Here is an 8,111-nt window from a genome sequence, read left to right as displayed (position 1 = left end):
ATTCCAAAGGTTGATGTTTTGTTCTTTCAATGACACCTTTTGCTAGTAGCCTCACAAGTTCAGCTTGACCCTCTTGTTTCTCTTTGACTGAGAGGGTGAATACCCTTTGGGGTATGTGCTGAACTGGCGGAATGTTTTCATGAACAAAGTCAATTTTATAGCCATGAATGCAGCTTAGTATGTACTTGTCATTAGTGATGGTTTCCCATGCATCCAAAAACAAGTGCAATCTCCCCCCTGATAGTATAGAGTCCCTACTGCTCATATGCCGAGAGGTACCAGACCCACCTACCTCCATGGTTACTGGTGTTAATTTTTCTTCTGCCTCTTCGCTGGACGATGAGGTGTCTGCTGGGCTGTAGAGGGCTGCTGTTGACGTTGATGTTGTTGGGGGTGGCGCATTTTCCATGGGGTCCGCTCTGGGCGCGGGCCTAAAAAAGGCTTACGGGGAATGGTTGCGGACCCCGAGCTTTCACCAGTCCCATATGGTGGTCTACGACTGGTGGACGCCGTGGTGTACTGCCGCCTGGGTTTGTTAGGTCTGCTCGGTCCCAAACCTGCCCTCACGAGACCAAAGGTCTTGGATTCTTCCTCTAGGTCTTTCACCTTTTTTGGAAGATCCTTTCCAAAAAGCAGAATTGGAGGTTCTGAACCCGGTGTTTTGCAAAGTCCCGCAAACTTAGGGTTGAGGGCAGGCTTGATGATTTCCTTCCGTAAATTATTTATCTGGTATTGAGTGGTGCACAGCAGAGCTAATGTATCTTGCTGATTTGTGGAGATGTCCACACCATCAATGGACCGAGCATATGATGTCATCCCTGCAGTCAGGAGTTTAAGGATTTTCTGGAGCTTCAACTCCAGGTTCCTGATGTTCTGCCCCAAATGTCTCCAAATTTGGCTGTTTACAGCTGGTACATTCAATGATGTACAATTTTCTGGGGCTGTATATAGTTCAAGAGCCTCATTGACCACCCGTTCTTGTAGGGGTTTTGAGGACAGGTGGTCAATGCTGGCTGCAAGTTTCGGCTCTAAAGGCCGACCCCCTCGTGGAATGACCACGTAGCGGTTGACCACACCCAGCAGCTCTTCCTGATCCTGTACACTCTGCGTACTCCGGACATCTTCAGCCAACAACCCCTCTTCTTGACCAGCCCAGACCTGGTCGCCAATGCTGCCTTCAAAAGAAGGTGAGGCAATGGCCAGTGCCGTAAAGGGCACTGCGGGAGTGCCTGGGCTCCCTTGGCGAGTCTGCTGCTGCTCTCTCAGCAGATCTCGCTGGAGCATTTGCTCCATAAGCCGTTCCATTCGGCTTAGGCGGCTGCCAGTGCCGCTCTCGAGCGGTGTGGCATCTTCATCCGAATCGTCGGATACTACCGCCCGGTTCTGGCTGCAGGTACCTACAGCTCGCTGCTCAGGCTGCACTAGCGGTGCTGGGCTCGGCTCGGTAGTTATTGCTGCCGCCTCTTGCCCCCCCTCCAAAGAACGTTCCTCAACGGAAGACGAACGGGGGCGAGCTGCAAATTTCTTCCCTCTGGTCTTGCTCATCTTGGGACCTAAAGCAGACCACAGAGAAAATACTCACGGCCACGGTAAAACTTACCTGTCGGCCCGACTTTTCAATTTGTAGCGGGAGCACCTTGAACTCCCGTTCGTCGCGGGTGCACTGCATGAACGCTAATGTCGCGCACACGTGCTGGACGGGGTCTTCACGTAGTCACTCACGTGACTCCAAAATAAAATTCCAGACTCATTCCACACTCCTTGTTTTTGTAATTTTCTTCAAGGGCATTTCTTTTTTTTTGAGATAAATTTTTATTGGAGATAGGTACATCTTTACAGTCATACATTTTTAAATTGATAATATTGTCAATTATTATTATATTGTCTCCAATACCTTTTGCCCCCTTTTTTTTTTAAAACTAGATAGAACTAAAGAAATAGATGAAGTAAAGAAAGAAAAGAGAGAGAAGCAAAATAAAAACAAAAACAAAAACAAATTATAAAGATAAGGAAAAAGTTAGTTAAAGAAGAATGGAAAAATTTATTAAAATAACAAAAACTTCATTCGAGATATATACGTACATTTCAAAGTATAGCATTTCATCCATTCTTTAGTCCGAGTGCTAGTCAGGTTCCTGTGCTGAACCATTCTGACCCTTTAAGTAATCAATAAAAGGAGACCATATTCCAATGAATAATTCCTGTTTGTCCAACAGGGAAAATCTGATTCTTTCCACGTTTAAGGTCTCCGTCATTTCTATAATCCACATTTTGATTGTGGGGACCGTAGGGCCTTTCCAAAATTTTAGAATTAATTTTTTTCCCGTTATTAAACTATAATCCATAAAGTTTCTTTGTATTGTTCTAAATGTTTGATTTAATTCTAATATTCCGAGTATAATTAATTTTGGATCTGGGTCCAATTGTGTGCTGGTTACTTTAGATATTATGCTAAAAATATTTACCCAGAATTTTTTAATTTTTATACAGTTTGCGAACATATGAAATAATGTAGCTTCTAAATGTTGACATTTATCACATTTAGGTGAGATAAGTTGGAAAATTTTATGTAGTTTTGTTTTTGAATAGTGTAACCTATGTATTACTTTAAATTGTATTAGAGAATGTCTGGCGTTTAGTGAACACTGATGTATATGTTGCAAACTTTCTTCCCAAGTATCTTTCGTAATTACTTGGTTTAATTCTTTTTCCCATTTTTGTCTGTATAAGTCCGTGGAGGGAATGTCACTGTCTAATAAGATATTATATATATAAGATATTAATTTTTCTGTATTAGGATGTTTGTTCCAACATTCATCAAGAATTTCTGAATTTCTAATTCGAAAATTTTGGGAGTTCGATTTTACATAATCTCTAAGTTGAAGATATCTGAAATAATCATTTCCACGAAGACCATAACTCCTGAAATGTCAGAAAGGTGCCTTCCTTATAAAGTTGTCCCATATTTTTAATTCCATAATCCTTCCATTGTGTAAAACCCCTGTCTACCCATGAAGGCTTAAACAAAGGATTATTCACAATTGGAAGAAAAAGTGATAAATTATCTAATTTTAATGTCTTTTTTAATTGTTTCCAAATTCGTGTAGCACTAAATATTATAGGGTTTTCCCTATAAATTTTTTTGTTTAATTTAGACGTAGCAAATAATATCGAACCAATATCAAAAGGTAAACAATCTTCCTTTTCCATTTTTAACCAGTCTGGTTGATGATCTATTTCTTCCAACCAGAAATTCATATTTTTAATATTAACTGCCCAGAAATAAAACAAAAAATTGGGTAAAGCCAGGCCTCCATTTATTTTTGATTTACACAAGTGTCTTTTGTTTATCCTATGATTCTTATAATCCCAGATAAAATCATTAACAATAGAGTCCAATTTTTTTAAAAAGTTTTTTGTCAGATATATCGGAATTGTCTGAAAAAGGTATAATATTTGCGGTAAAAAAATCATTTTTATGGCATTAATTTTGCCAACCATTGAGATAGGGAGTGTTTTCCAATATTGAATATTCTTATGTAGTTTGTTCAATAATGGGGGGAAATTTGCTTTAAATAATGATGTATATATCTTAGTTACATAGATACCTAGATATTTAAATTTTTCATTTACTATTTTAAATGGAAATTGTTGTATTATCTGTTTATTATGTTCCCTTATTGGCATAATTTCGCTTTTATTCCAATTTATTCTGTATCCTGAAAATGAACCAAATTGGGTTATTAACTTTAATAGGTTTGGAATACTAATTTCTGGTTTTGTGATGTAAATTAATACGTCATCTGCGTATAGAGAAATTTTATTCACTGTATCCTTTGTGTTATATCCATGTATTTCCGGATGCCCCCTAACTCTTTCTGCCAGTGGCTCAATAGCAAGCGCAAATAATAATGGGGATAACGGGCATCCTTGTCTACAACCTCTAGATAGGCTAAATTTCGATGACAACCTTTGGTTTGTAAATATTCTGGCCGTGGGATTTGTATATAACAGTTTTATCCATGTACAGAATTTCTCCCCTAGCTGCATATTTTCCATCACCGAAAATAAATAAGACCATTCAACCTGATCAAATGCTTTTTCAGCATCAAGTGAGATTATTGCTAGATCTTCATTAATAATTCTCTTGGAATATATAATATTAAATAATCTTCTTAGATTATAGTATGAGTATCGTTTCTGAATGAAGCCTGTTTGGTCAGGGTGTATTAATTTATTCATCACTGTACTTAATCTATACGCTAGTATTTTAGTTAAAATTTTTTGATCTGTATTTAAAAGTGCAATTGCTCTGTATGATCCCGGATCTTCCGGATCTTTATCAGCTTTAGGAATGAGTGTTATTATAGATTCATTTAGAGTGTCTGGAAGTTTCTGTTGAGTATATATATACTCATACAGTCTATGTAAACGTGGGCTAAGCAAATCATAAAATTTTTTATAAAATTCGGAGCCTAAACCATCTGGTCCTACTGCTTTACCATTTTTTAAAGAACCAATAGACTCCTCAATATCCTTTGTCGTAATCTCCCTTTCTAATACTTCTCTATCGTTTGAATCTAAACCTTTTAAATTACATTTTTTTTAAAAGTCTGCTATTCCTTCTGATTGTGCTACGGTTTTAGTTGAATAAAGGCTCTGATAATATTGGAGAAATCTATCATTTATGTCCTTGGGCATTTTTAATAATTCTCCTGTCTCTGTTCTAATTTTATGAATTATTTTTTCCCCTTCCATTTTTCGTAACTGACGTGCTAATAGTTTTTGTGGTTTGTCTCCAAATTCAAAATGTAATTGTTTTGTTTTCTAACATGTGTGTACACTACAATTCCCAAATATACCCTATCTGTGGCCTTCAGTGATCAATCTTCACACCCCTATGATGTTCACCATCTAGAAAAATGGTACAATGGTTTCATTTTCATTAAAAGCACTAAAGATTGTAAAGCAATGACATGTACTTATTTAGATTAATTCACAAAATGCTGGAGTAACTCAGCGGGTCGGGCAGCATCTCGGGAGAGAAGGAATGGGTGACGTTTCCGGTCGAGACCCTTTTTCAGACTTATTTAGATTCACTTCAACTTCCTTATTACAAAACAAATTTGGCAAAAATCCCATTTAAACTGAGTGAGTGAGATATGCCTTGAAGCATTCAAAGTTGAACGGGTGTAAATATATGTCTCGTGTGTAAATCGTTGCTGCTTTGTTGAATGCTGCTGTTATTGGGACTAACATTTGTATTGGTTTATATTATTGTCAGATGTACCATGATAGATAAAAAGGCTATTATTTGGATACATCCGTAGTTTATGGGAGAATCATTCAGACATCTGTAAACAGTGGGGAAGAATTTGTTCTTGAATCTGGAGGTATGATTATGTTGGCTGCTTTTTCAGGGCAGAATGACAGACAGATGAGGAGGGTAGAGGCAAACACAGAGAGTCAGAGAGTCCCACTGTAAAGGAAATTGGTAATTACCTCAAGATTCAAACTACAGTGCCTGTCATACTCTTTAATATTGACTATCCTTCACCGCTGTCTCATCTCTGCACACAATTATTCCCTCTGTTTTCCAGAAATAGGTTAATTGGAAATAAATGTACCATGACCACACCTTTGATGTGTCTTTCCAAACCCGACTGTGCTTGGAGAAATTAGTTGCACATATTCATGTGGGCGGGTCAAAAATATCATGCTCATGTATGTAACTCGTCGTGTCCTGAGAGTTACATACGTAAGATGCCATTGGAAATCATGAAAAATTAATATTTTTCTGATCGATATTCATTTGTTTCTATGATGCTCGAGCCAAGTAAAAAAAAATACATGTCCAAAAATTCTTAACTCAACATACTTTAAAGCAAAGGAGACAGACATACTGTGCTTACTTAGTTCTCCGTGTCCAAATCGTTACGTACATAAGCAGGCATCATTAACACACTGTTTTCATGTATTGTGGGTCTGTCAACATATAAAGACATTTACAATGCTGTCATGAAAGAACCCGGGGGTAAGTGTAGTTTGTCAATTTTCTGCTGACGGAGCTGCAACCTGATGACCTTTTGTGTCTTCGCAACGTCTGCTGGTTACGTACAGGAGACGTTCAATGTAATTATAAATATATAAACATTGTTTATTAAAATCATATTATGAAATTGGGATTAATGATTTGAGTCCTTGGCAAGAATGTCCATGACAATGAAGAAGGGTCTCGACCCGAAACGTCACCCATTCCTTCTCTCCCGAGATGCTGCCGAGTTACTCCAGCACTTTGTGAATATGTCCATGACAATGGTTGGTGCTGTCAGATTAGAGGGTGTTGCATGAAAGTTGAACGTTCCTTGATTTCGTAAAGCCAATTATTTTAATTTGAAGATTGCAATGTTGCAATACAACTTAATCCGGTTTCCCTGGCAGAACCAGAAAGGCAAGCACAATCATTGAGACAAATAAAGTAGGCATGCAGATGCAGCAGGCAGTGAAGAAAGCCAATGGTATCTTGCCATTCATTCGTGCCAGGGAGATTGTCAGCTGTCAACCCCTTGTGTCGATAACCAAATCTGCAGTGGATCAATAGACAATAGACAACAGACAATAGGTGCAGGAGGAGGCCATGCTGATCCGGTTTTTCGCCTCTCCCAAGAGATCACTCAGTTCTTTTGGGTGGGCGGTTGGAGCGGTTGGAGTAGCAGCTGGGCGGTAGGTTTAGTAACCGAGCGCGGGGCTTTGTTTGGAGAGTATGACTGCCAGGGCAGTTTTTTGTTCTGGGTGTCAGATGTGGGGAATCTGGGAGTCTGATAGTCTTCCAGACATCCACATCTGCGCCAGGTGTGACGAGATGGGGCTCCTAAGGGACCGTATTAGGAACCTGGAGCGGCAGATTGATGACCTCCGTCTGATCAGGGAGAGTGAGGAGGTTATAGATAGGAGTTACAGAGAGGTGGTCACTCCTAGACCACGGGAGGTAGACAAGTGGGTCACTGTTAGGGGGGGCAAGGAACAGAGGCAGGGACTAGGGAGTACCCCGGTGGCTGTACCCCTTGGAAATAAGTACTCCTGTTTAAGTACTGTTGGGGGGGACAGCCTACCTGGGGGCAACGACGGTGCCCGGGCCTCTGGCAAGGAGTCCGGCCCTGTTGCTCAGAAGGGTAGGGAAAGGAAGAGGAGAGCAGTAGTAATAGGGGACTCTATAGTGAGGGGGTCAGATAGGCGTTTCTGTGGACGCAGTAGGGAGACCCGGATGGTGGTTTGCCTCCCTGGTGCCGGTGTCCGGGATGTGTCTGAGCGTGTCCAGGATATCCTGAAAGGGGAGGGAGAGGAGCCAGAGGTCGTGGTACATATAGGTACCAACAATATAGGTAGGATAAGGGAAGAGGTCCTGAAAGGAGAATTCAGGGGGCTATGAAGAGAGTTAAAAAAAAGGACTTCCAAAGTAATAATCTCAGGCTTGCTGCCTGTGCCACGCGATAGTGAGAATAGGAATGGAGTGAGGTGGAGGATAAATACGTGGCTGAGGAACTGGTGCAGGGAGCAGGGTTTCAAGTTTCTGGATCATTGGGACCTCTTCTGGGGGAAGTATGACCTGTACAAAAAGGACGGGTTGCATCTGAACCCGAGGGGAACCAATATCCTGGCGGGGAGATTTGCTAAAATAACTGCGGAGACTTTAAACTAGTACGGTTGGGGGGAGGGACTCAAACACAGATAGCTAATAGGCAGTGTGTGAGGCAGGAGGCAGAAAAGGGAAACACTCAGACCCAATATGTAGGAGAGAAAGAAGGGAAAAGAAATAAACTGAGAATAAGAAATGATGGGTCCCTTAAATGTGTATATTTTAATGCTAGGAGCATTGTAAGAAAGGTGGATGAGCTTAGAGCCTGGATTGACATCTGGAAGTATGATGTTGTGGCGATCAGTGAAACATGGTTGCAGGAGGGTTGCGATTGGCAATTAAATATTCCAGGATTTCATTGTTTCAGATGTGATAGAATCGGAGGGGCAAGAGGTGGGGGTGTTGCATTGCTTGTCAGGGAGGATATCACAGCAGTGCTTTGGCAGGACAGACTAGAAGGCTCGATTAAGGAGGC

This window comes from Rhinoraja longicauda, unplaced genomic scaffold, assembly GCF_053455715.1.
Source record: "Rhinoraja longicauda isolate Sanriku21f unplaced genomic scaffold, sRhiLon1.1 Scf000867, whole genome shotgun sequence".
NCBI classification, from domain to species: Eukaryota; Metazoa; Chordata; class Chondrichthyes; order Rajiformes; family Arhynchobatidae; genus Rhinoraja; species Rhinoraja longicauda.
Note: the sequence above shows the minus strand (reverse complement) of the source record.